Below are 12,696 nucleotides of genomic sequence, written 5' to 3'. Positions count from 1 at the left end.
CTGCTCTCGCGCTCTCCCCTCCCCGTGGCTCCTCACCAGTGGCTAGTTTGGCAGCGAGAAGCTCAGGAGACAGGGGAGGAAGAAATGTGCAGTATATTTCCACACTGACGTAGGATGGCTGGCGCTTTAGGCCATGATAGCTAAGGTGGGCTTTTGTCAAGACGGGCGTTTCGAGGGTGGGAAGTCAAGCATGTGTCAGCGTTGATTCACAGGTAGTGGTATCACCTTGATATGCTGTACCACAGTGTTGTGGAGGTCAGAACATGGTTCAAACACAAGGTCACCATGCTCTCCTAGCTAATCAAGTATCCCCACAGCGCGAGCGACCTGGGCTTTCCTTTCTCTGAAGACACCAATCAGATTCAGATGTCCTAAAATTGCACTAATATATTCATGCAGTCCTTGTTAACTTGTAAAGTTAGAAAACTATCACGTTATCAAATTGTAATTACCAGTTGTTTGTATTCAAGGGGTCAAGTGCCAGAGGTACAAGTCTCAAGTCTAGTTGAGAATTTTAGTTTAGGTTTGTTATCAGCTGCAGGCATCGCACTTTGCGAAGGTGAACCCTTGAAGTTTGACATGATTCCAATTACAAGTATTTCTTTATACTCTGAAGAATAGAACTGGAGTGCTAAATGCAGGAAACACACTGTAAGAGAAAGAAGAAGAAGACAAAACAAATTGAAACTGTTGGTTAGTCTGCAGTTTATATAGCAAATATTTAAGCTAGACAGCATAACAACCAATGCAGCTGACGGCTTCAGTAAGTTTTAAAGCAAAGTGATCTATAACTTACCTAAACTTCAGCTAGATTAGCTGTTCCAATAACTAACATACTTGTTATCCAAACTATGTTTGCCTCTTTCCTTTACACCACATTTACAGCATGTAAAAGTGCTTTGTCAGAAAGGTTTTTCTATAATGAAGAGCTCATTATTTGAAGCCGTATCAAACCTGATGCCACCGTAAACTGCAGGAGAATGGCATTGCAGTGATGACTGCACATGACTAGCCAAACTGATAGGTAAAGTTACATAGATAGGGTTAAAAACAAATGTTTTCAGTTACTAATTTCAGTGTTACTGAGCTCTGATAAAGCCTGAGTAGACTGATAAATCAGTGTGATGATCAGTTATTAATCTCAGTGTTACTGAGCTCTGCTAAAGCCTGAGTAGACTGATAAATCAATGTGATGATCAGTTATTAATCTCAGTGTTACTGAGCTCTGCTAAAGCCTGAGTAGACTGATAAATCAGTGTGATGATCAGTTATTAATCTCAGTGTTACTGAGCTCTGCTAAAGCCTGAGTAGACTGATAAATCAATGTGATGATCAGTTATTAATCTCAGTGTTACAGTGTTGAGATGCAGTGGAAGTGTAGGAGCAGAAAAGGACTTAAGCAGGCTATGAGAGCCAATAAATGAGAATTTTGTAACTTCATTTAAATGAGTGAAACATATTAAAAGAAGAATTACAAGAGGAACAGTGTGAATTAAATAAAAATTACAACAGGACAGTTTTTCCTCATGTATCTTATACAGATGTATTCCAAATGTATTTTGAATACTTTACTTTTTTATGTAATTTAATAAATTACTGAACACATTCAGGACAGTGTATTCAGTACTTAGTCATGACTCCTTTTCCAAAGCATGGATGGACACTACAGTTGACCAATGCTATAGTCTAGTGTGTACTGTGTAAGTGGTAAAACAGAGCATACTGGCTTTTGTCACAATGTAAACTCAGGTAACACACATATTGTGTATATATAATCCTTGCCTAGCAAGGTGGTCATCCTATTCTCATTCAGAGCTGCTAGTTACGTTTCTGTGTTTTCCTAGTCTAGTTCATAGTTTCTCTGACCATGTTTTTCTTGTGTTATACAGGTCCTCTGGTTTTGACCTTGTGGACTGTTAGCCTGATTTTTTGAATTATGGATATGCCCACGATTTCTCTGTCTGCAAGTTATCTGACCCTTGCCTTGGACCAAGACTACGTTTTGAGGAAATGCCCAACAAAAAAAAAGCAATCTCAACCTCCTCCTACCTTCAGCACCAATTAATTACACATTGTATAGAGTTGTGATAAACACGTAGACTCCCTGAAAACATTCTAGACATCAAGAAATTGATGCAAAGAAACCCAAATTATTTTATTATTTCATCTTTGTTTTTAATTATTCCAATCAAAAAAAAAAATCCCTCGACTCATTCTTTAAGCTAGGAAAAAGACTATGTGCTGTGTTGCTCTGTGCTAAGAGCTACGTGCATTAATAGAGATCTCCGCATCGAGTGAGTATTTAAATCCACGAGACACTGAGCGTTGCGGCTGAGAGCGCACTCAGGACTCCGCCGGTCTCCTCACACGCACACATTATCTTGAGAGAGCAGCGCACCCCTGAAAAGCTCTTTGGCATTTGATATGCTAATAGCGATTCGCAATTACGTGGTGTGTGTTTGATTATGTTTCACACTTTGCGCGATTATTTATTAATTCAAGCCTGTGCAACAAAGCAAGGCAGTCAGTTGTAGCAAGCGTGCGAGACACCTGTTAGAGCTTGTCTCTATCAAAGGAAACAAACGTGATTACTGAAGACGAATCTGAATTAAACATGCTTTCTTTAGGTTCGCTCATGCTGATCAAATGGAAGGTTTGTTTCTGCTTTTTGGAGGGGAAAGCAAATCACCAAAGCCTTTAGAGTTAGGAGGAACGACAGCAGCACAGACGCGGAACAGATCAAAGGTATCAAATACGTGCGGCACAGACTGTCACAATGAACACAAATAACACAAATAATGAAAACTTTTAGATGCCTATTAGAGTGTATGAATTGCAAGATGAGCTCATACGCAGTCATATGCGAAAGTTTGAATACCCCTTGTCAGTATGAGAAAGTGAAAGTGAAAGCAAATTTTAAAAGCATCATTTAGATTTATTTGTTTTCATGAGTTTAACATACTGGACAAAAAAATCTATAGTTCATGAATATATGTAAAATTTAAAAATATATATATATATGTTTTATTTTTTTGCCCAATTTAAAAATTCAGCAAATAAACAGTAATTGTGCATTAAAGTATGTCTTCTGTAGAGCGTGTGTACTTATTTTCACATGCAAAATGTAAAACTGTATATCACTGTATGAATGATGGAGATGAGGAGTAAATGATATCATGGGAACCATGATAACCCCAAAACAACAAACAGCCATGTACTTGAGACAAGTTCATCTTGAAATGCTTGACAAAGACTTAAGGGGTCATTTTTCCCTTTCTTTTACCTTTTATTTCCACAATGGTTATTTTATATGCATAGCAATAGTAACAGAGACAATAACAACAAAATTAAATATATATAAAATAATAATAAGGGTAACAATGCTTCATTGATGTTTCAGTGTTTTCAGACACTGACATAACTGTAGGAGTTGCACTGACTGCGTGTGAGCTGAGGCTTAATATTTGTGAAATAAAAGATCATAAAAGCACAATTCAGTACAAATGTGGTTGCAGTAGGTTCTCATATTTATTTTGGACATAAATGGACATAGTAATTTAACTAGTCATAGGAATTGCAAACATCACACAAACTTTACCAAGGTTGCTTAGTCTGATCCCTGAAGCTGTTCTGCCGGATGTTGTCTGAAGTAACCTGTTTCGCCTGATGAACGAGAGCTGAGACAATGTTATACATGTTTTTTCCTGAGTCCTGATGCTGTTTTGTCTAAAGCGTGAAACCTGTCACTGTGGTGTGAGGATGTCCTAAAATGTACACTGTATCATATAGATGGCCAGCGCAGCTCAACAGCTGAGTTTCTCAAACAATATCATCTATAACTGACAAACGTACAGTCTTGTGACTGAAAATCTGTATTTGGAAGTGTCTACTGCAATCTTTCAAAAAAAAAAAAAGTTATTCTTCTAAATTTCAGCATTTATTTATGCTTTAGAGTCAGTATCAACACCCACACCCCAACTGCTTCCCACCTCAGCCCTAAAGTATTTAAAATCTGTGGGGAACACAGAAGATTATAATAATTTTATCATTATTGTTGTGATGTTTTGTTATTGTTATTATTATTGTTACTGATATAAATGAATTCACTTTTTTTGTTACTGTGATATCGTTATCATGGGGAGTAGTAGAAAATACCATGGTATAAATCTGAGTTCATATCACCTACCCCAATGCCAACAGTTTGCACAAACTGCCAAAAAAAAAAAAAACAGAGCTTTAGAAATGCCTGTAGGTACAATTTGTTCTCAGAAATCCACTTGGCGGTATCAAAAACCTTGCCGGCTGAGGTCGTGCTGCCTTACGAGTTGTTAAAACGATTGACCGTGATCCAGCCCTAATCCTGCCCTCGCGCTCCACAACAGCCTCATCATCATTCTGGTGAGCAGTCACACGTCACAGATACCAGAAGGAAAAATAATTTGAATGCAGTGAAGACGAGAGAGAGAGAGAGAGAGAGAGAGAGAGACTCAGCTCTGAGATTCAATACACTCCCTCCCTCCCACACGCACACTCTCCTGCATGCTAGCTGCGTTTCACGGTACTAGCATCCCTTCAGCGAACTCGACCCGGAATTGAGACGTCTCTGCGTGTCTGCCCACCTATCCCCCTCCCGCCTGCTTCCTGCTTCCTCCAGCTCCCGTACTCGCCGCGTCTGGCGTGAACAACATTGTTAAGGGCGGCCGGTTTGAGGGGTGCAGGGGCAGGTATGTGCGTATGGAGGTTGTATTTGTCTGGCCATGTTTGCCACTGCCCTCACGTACGGACAAAACTACAGGCACCCTTATCGGCTCCCGCACATCCGCTCCCCGGGGACCGCTCGGCCCATTATTCACTAATTACCAGCAGAGGGTCCCCTCAATATTAAACGCATCTGTCGTTTCTGGAATCACTCACTCAGTCTCGCCGTTCAGCTGATGAGTCAAGTGATGACAGTGACTGAACAGCTTCTCGTTTTAAAGAAATATAAAGTTTTATGGGGTTCTTACTAGAGACGTGCGTTATTAGTATTCAAATGTCCACATTATTCAAACAAATGATATTCAAATACCTCAACCAGCAATATTTTGTATTGTTATGAATAAAAAATTAAACATATTTACATCCAGTCATATGCAAATGTTTGAACAGCTCCGGTCAAATGTTTAATAAATTTTACAGTGAAACAGTGAAAATGCTTAAATATAACATTTTTGTACAAATTTTAGTGTACAATTTCTGTTAACTTGCTGAGTTTAACACATTAAAAATAAATAAATAAAATGTGCCATATTTTGAGTTTTGTTATATTTTTTCAATATGTTAAATTCTAATATGTAAAAATGTGGATTAAAAGTGTTTCTCTGTGGATGTGTTAACTTAATTCACTTACAAAATCAACAAAAATCTCATTTGACTTTGAGTGCCCAAACTTTTGCATATGAAGTGCTAGGTAATTATTTTGGGTATCATGATGGTAGACAGTTGAACTATACCAAAACAGTTGAAAGGCCTAATAAATTCTAGATACTAAGCTAAAAAAACATAGTAAAATATCTCATAAATGGTCAATTGTGTGGAGTAACAAGGTGATAAATACAAACATCCACTAAATTTCACTGTAATGTCACGTTAAGCAGCAAAGGGTAGCTAAATTGTAAGGATACAGTAAAACCATAGAGAGAATCACCGCATTCTTCAGTCCCACCATTATCTCAAAGCCTTTTTCATTATTGTTTTAGAAGTTAGCAAAAAAACTGTAGATATTTAACACTGTTTTAAATTCTCAAAGAAAAGAGGTTGTGTTGAAAAATAAACATGTATTTTGTTAGAACATCCAGTAGCACTGTGCGGCTCTAGACAAGGCCTGGGCGATTACCAGGATGAGCAGTTTTGTCCTCTCTAGTTCTCTACCAATAACATTTCCCAACAAGGCAATTAGTGTCTTTGCAGTATTATCACTAGGTTACTTGTCATTCATCTCAGATATCTGATTCCATCACTCTATCACACAGGCCTACTCCAGAACTAGAAGTGAACTTATCATCTAATGTTCTTTACAATAATAAACACAATACAGTGCAAAATCTTCCAAACAGTGTGCAGAAAATCAAATTAAGTTCATCTTTAACTGAAATATTTACTGGCAAATATGATGATCTCTGCTTTTATGGCTGTTTAGCAAGTAGCACAAATGAAGCACACTTACAGTAATTGTGAAAGCACTTCAACATTTTACACATTTAACGTAGAAACAATGCTGTGATTGCAAAATTGCAAGCTCTTGCAAATATTGCGAGAGTCTCTTGAATTTATGTGAATTTGCGATTGCAACATTTTGGAAGGACTGATACTGCAATAGCCCAGAATCAAACTCATTTCAACTATATAAGACTCTTACTCAATAAACGTCTTTGTATTGCCTTTTTACACCATATGACTACCTGCTACTGTTCTGGTTTACTTTCCTACTCAGTGTAACTAGAACCTTTTAAGATTTGTGTGTAATTTAGTGAGACTCTCTGGTTACTTGTTAACAAAAATAGTTATCCCTTGTGTGGTGTTCAGGTCTGTGGGACCCATTTTCAATGGTTACCAAAAGAAAAATGTATGCTTTTTATTATTAGTTCAACCTCAGATTCCTTGGCCTTTGCTCATTTTCTGTGAAGAACATATAAAATAACACATTTTCAGTGTCTTCACACTGTAAACACCCCCTACACATTTATATATGGTGTTGGGGTAAACCCGCAGGGAATAAAAGTGTGGAGGTGCTGTGTCCCTTCACTCTGTTCTCCTCCTACATGGCCTGCTGTCAGTGTGTGTGTGTGTGTGTGTGTGTGTGTGACTGTGTGTTTATGTGTTTATATGTGTGTGTTTGTGTGTGTGTGAGGGTGGACAACCTAGACAGGCTGCTGACTGGCTACAGCTGCTAAAGAAGAACTCTACGCTGGCCACTTATGATATTTTAAACATCTGGTATTTTACATAAATTGTTTTGGCTTTTAAAAAAAAAAAATAATGCAGTAGGTCCACCAGACCACTGAGTAACAAACACATCAACAGCACACAAGGACTAAACAGCTCTTTAAAAATGGAAGCTCAGAATTTCAGTGTAAGTGCTTAGTTAAACGATTTGAAATTAAATGAGTTAAGTCTTAAACATTATCATCATGTTATTACCTCACACATACTTAGTTGACACCCAGATGAACACACAATTTAATTCTTTGTGTTTATCCCAGCCTACACATGCCTTATTCAAATACCACAATAAGTAAACAATAATAGGATAACCCATGTTGCTCCTTTTCCAGCTTATTCCCTGTGTCACCCACCCTCCAGCACTGTGTATATTACAGCTCTGTAGTTGTGAAATTGTCTCAGTTTGTCTGTTTCTCTGGTCTATCAGTGTCAGGGTGCTGTGACACTGCCCCGGAGCATGTGAATGTGGGCTCTGACAGAATGCTCCTCTTTTATTCAGCTGTTTTGCACTTCCACAGCAGCGAGCCAGGACAGGAGGATGAGCTTTAGTGGCTCGGTGATTGTGCTCCAGCCAGACACAGCCCTATTAACATTTAATGCTCCATTCTTCTGCCCTGGCCCAGGCAACCAGGAGACAGTGGCAAAGCTCGAAAACAACCAGCAAGCAAATGACCGAGGAAAGGGTCATCACCAATGTGTAGACGGCAGGGAAGAGACTGAGACTGCCTTGCTTTTGTAAACCACTAGATATGCAAAGCAGATGACAAGACAGAGTAGACTAGTTGCAATTATTACATAATCGCCTGATGGCAATTAAGCTGACTGCAATTTCACACAGTCGTTAGATTTCACAATCATATGTTTACAGTATGGGAACTGGTGTGTTTTCATTTATTGGGCTGATGTAAATAAAAGAAAAGTAAAAAAAAAGAAAACTAGGGCTGTCACGATCATGACATCTTAGCTGACGATAGTCATATAGATTAAAATTGCCAGTTAAATTGTCCTACAAAATTATGATTAACGATTTAATGTCTTTCCTTCATCGTATGCAACTATTTAAGTATGAGCCTAAGGTGGCCAAATTACCTGATCTTGCTTCCTAGCTATTTTTAGTCAAACAAAAGTCTGCAGTTACACAGAATCATATGTAGAGTCAAGTAAAGCTACCGAGAGGCACGAAGGCGGGACACGAGACCCGAACCCCGCCGCTCCGGCCCCGCATTCTCCCAGGTTTCGGTACAAATGTAGCACACCCTGTGCTACCCCGGGCTCAGGAAGGACGCTGAAGACAGTGTTCAGGGTTCAGGCCCCGCCCTCCCACCAGCTCTCGTGGCTGTCATCGGGGCCCCGGAGGGGCAGGGACAGGAAATCTGATGCTAATGCTGTTAGCATGTATGCTAGTGGAAGTGTTTTTTGCTCACAATTATGAGTGAAGAAAGATAGCGACACACTTAAAAAAGATGGTTCTTCAAGGTTTCTTTAGTAAAGAAAACGGTTCTATATAGAACCATAAACACTCAAAGAACGCTTTGCATGGTTAAAGGGTTCTTTGCATCATGAAAGCGTTCTTCAGATTGTCTTTTAGATGTGGTTCTTCAGATTGATGGAGAATGTGCTGTAGATGGTTCTGTATAGAACCTTTAGATGGTTCTGTATAGAACCTTTTTGAAAAGGGTTCTATATAGCACCAAGCTTGACATCATAACAACAGAAGAACCCCTATTGGTGCTATATAGAACCCTTTTCAGAGAACCCTTATTGGTGCTATATAGAACCCTACAACACATTCTCCATCAATCTGAAGAATGCTTTCACTATGTAAAGAACCTTTTAACCATGCAAAGGGTTCTTTGAGTGTTCATGGTTCTATATAGAACCATTTTCTTTACTAACGAATCCTTGAAGAACCATCTTTTTAAGAGTGTACTGATGGAGAATGTGCTGTAAATGGTTCTATATAGAACAATTTCAAGAAGTGTTCTATATAGCACCAAAAAGGGTTCTTCTAGTGTAATAAGCTTGACATCGCAGCAATAAAAGAACCCTTTTTAAAGAGTGTAGTTAGCCAATTTAGCCCATTTAAGCTTTTACTTATTCTGAAAACAAAATTATTGCCATCTGAAATTTCATGATCAAGACAGACCTAAAGCAGAGTATGACAAACACAAACTTGCACATGATTACAGCTGAATCAGAGCTACAGAAATTACAGTAAAGGCATACTGAGACACAAAGGTGTAGTTGCAGGTGCTGCCAGTGATCATCACATAATTCAACAAACATCATGTAATTCAAAATTAATAATTTCTCATTTGTAGCTCACTGAAAATTGAAGACAATGCAGATTCTCAACATCCAATCCATATCACACTTATAGGTGGAAGAGGAGATATTTTTTTATAATTTGAATTTGATAAAAAGTTACTGTTTGTTTTATATAAGGTAAAAAAAAAAAGTCGAAGAAATACTTTATATATAAATTTGTCCTGTTTTTTTTGTTATTAATTCACATCATAACTGACTCAAACCTGTCAGTGCAGAACGTACACTTAATGTAGGTATAACTCATTGCCTAATTCACTTTAACAGTATTAAATAATATTCAATAGTATGGCAAAATAACGAAACAAAAGTCTTGCTTCTAAGGGTTAAACCACCTCTCCTTTCACACGGTCTTCAGAGAAATCAGCTACAGTTGTTTGTATAAATGCTAGCAGAACTGAAAGCCTTTTCCAGCTTTCTCTCTTCATGTTTGAGAGAGAATGATTGTGAAATAGTCAACGAGTGAACATGTTAATGAGGGTCAAGCAGGAAATGTACTGGCATCAGTTATCAGTGCTTTCAGGAGGTGCATGTCTGTGTTAGTGCTAACCAGCACTGATAAAATACAATATCATGATATTTTCCATATATATCACCATATCAGATGACATTTATGTCAACATTAATACAATTAATGATCCCATTCTTCCTGAATGCTGCTACTCTATTCTAAAATGATGTCTTACAAACCAGATGTAGCCCATTTTGTTCTTTCCTTTAAATTATTCAGCACTGTAAACTTCAACCAGACAGAAAACATACTGCTAAAAAAGAAACTTATTGGTGAATTAGTTATGTATGTTGAATTGTTTTTAGAAATAATCAGAAGCACCAGCAAATGACATGCATTGCAGTGAACTAGGTTATTAATATCTATCAATACTGCTGAAGATGAGCATCAACATTGTTGAGCGACATCAATGTCAGTATAGCAGTATAGACTATATAGCGCAGTACTAGTCCGTGTTATGAATGTGAAAACATGCATTAAAGGACAGTGGACAATCTGATACTCATTATCAGAGCCAAAGCTGGGCATTTTAGTCAGAGGTTATCTTCAAATCTGTAAGGCATTATTCTGAAAATATTAGAAAATAATAAAAGGGCAGGCAGACGACATGCAGAGCCCAAATATTCGACACCATTGTTTTTAATAAAGGTGATGGGAGCGTTGATGAGAGCCACCACTCAGCATTTCTGTATTACTGCATTTAAATTAAATCCAGAATGAGATCATAAAGGGCCACAGTAGGTGACATGGTGCTTAAAATTTACAGAGAGAAAGGCAGTCAGTCTAAAGTCTGTGAAATAAACAGACAAATACTAAGTGTCTGTCTTACCTCAGCAAACGTTACAAGCCACCTTGTACCTTATAGCAGGGAGTATGTGAAGAGATAGTTACAAGCAATGCCCTATCAACTAATCAAGCAATTTGTCCACGCTTCTACAGCGGCAAGCGGCAAAAAAAGTGAAATTAATGCTCCATGTAGTGTGGACGCATTGCACCGTCCACCCAAAACCCCCATTCGTATTCAGATGCCCCACTCGTGAGTTGGTTCAGGTGCAGGGCAGTTAGCTGAGTGATATATATGCTAAATGTCCAAAGCTTTATTTCATTAAAGCTATTCAAGTATAGCGTAAAATGACATTAACCTTAATGTCTATGCAGAGCTGTCTATGTGCTATATCTGTGCTTTGTATTATACTGCAGATTTTGTCTAGTATGTGGAAGCCTTTAGCTGGCTGCAGTAGTCTTTCTGTTTCCTTCTTTGGACAAAACAGATTAGAATCTCTGACCAAAAAGTCAGACAGAGCCTTTTTTCTGCCCTCTGCTGGAGCAGACAGTTCAGACATCTCAAGGTATATAAGAATATGTGAGTGTGTACAACAGCTAATTTGCTTATCAAAAATATCAATTTGCCTTTTATTAAAAATGTAAAAATTCAAACTCATCCCTAATCAGAAAATACTGGACTGGATATACATGCTCATGAAAAAAGGTATTGAACTGTCAATGCAGCGGTACCCTCAAGGGTATAGAGAGGTCCAAACCTTTGAGAGCACTTATGAAAATGCTTCTATTTTGCTTTCTTTTCTAATTTAATACATTTTTTTCATTACAAATTATAGATTTTTTTTGAGTGAAAAGTAGAATCTAAGTGAAAAGTAGAATCCTTTCATGTTTACATTTCAGAATTTTTAGTATTTAATATGTCCTCCTTTTGCTTTAATGACAACGTGCATGCAAGCTACCCCGTAAATTTGCACAAAAGCCTCTGATGAGCAGATCAAATTAAAATGAAGAAGAAAAATTTGAAATTCTGCACTATTTCTAGGTCACTCTTCAAACTGAAGCAAATTCATCAAATTGAACAAAAAAAGTCTATTTTTTTAGTTTTATTCCTTCACTTGAAGCTCGTGTTCAGGCAACTCTAAGGTTTTAAATTTCCAGATTCAAATTATTTTTATAATAGATTTTTAATGCAGTCCCAAACTTTTGGACCTTACTGTGTGTCTTCAAACCTTTAGTTAGGGGACATAATTTTACTATAATCCATTGCGCTTAAATTTTTTAAGCTGCACTGACTCCACACACCCTGCCCTCCCTGACTCCAGCCTTTTAATTTCATTTTACTATTTAAAAAAACCTTTCCCACTGGGAAAAATGTATTTTAGGCATACAGTTGGGCCTTTATTGTATATTTCAGGGTACCTTGTATATCACCATTATTGTATATTTCAGGGTACCTTTACATTGTTTATACCTTGATAAACAAAAATGTACCTGCATAACATCTTATCCTGACACTGTATGAAGGAACAATCCAATATTGTTATTAAGTGTTGATCAAGGTTTCAGTACCGGTATCAGTCTTGGAAAATAAAATGTGGGATTGTGCCATCCCCGAAGGACACACAGAGGAAACGCTGGCACCCAGCTTCTGAGCAGCAAGCTCCTCTCTTTTCCTCTCATTGTGGCTGAGCTCCTGACAAAGCCCAATAAATAGTTGATCCAGTGCATAATGTGCGGTGCGAAGCTCCGGGGAGAGGCAAAGAGGCGCGTCTCACGAGACTGCAGCTGCTTTGAATGCCTAATGACACTCCTGCTAATGTTCCTGGCATCGCAGAGGAGACGCAGGAAGCCCTACTGCACACAGGCGATGAGGAGGCGCACGCACTCGCATAAGTCGACTTGAGGAGGAGCACAACGGCACCGTACACAATGATCACAATGTCCAAACGCACAAATAACGTCATACACCACTGCCCTCCTGAACGGTGCACGGAGAAACACGCCGTGACTCGATACCACAAACACATGCATATCGCAGCACACAAGCATGCACCAACACACACACACACACACAAGGCACTCAAGACAGACTCGAG

General features: G+C 38.3%; 1 protein-coding gene across 5 annotated transcripts in view; it reads right to left on the bottom strand.

Annotated features, from left to right (window-relative positions):
* The window catches only part of LOC118826481 (zinc finger protein 521), a 201,829-nt gene that overhangs the window by 146,014 nt on the left and 43,119 nt on the right, over window positions 1-12,696 (bottom strand). The window lies entirely within an intron of this gene.

This window comes from Colossoma macropomum, unplaced genomic scaffold, assembly GCF_904425465.1.
Source record: "Colossoma macropomum unplaced genomic scaffold, Colossoma_macropomum, whole genome shotgun sequence".
Lineage (NCBI taxonomy): Eukaryota > Metazoa > Chordata > Actinopteri > Characiformes > Serrasalmidae > Colossoma > Colossoma macropomum.
The sequence above is the reverse complement of the archived record's forward strand: the minus strand, read 5'-3'. Positions and strand labels throughout refer to the sequence as shown.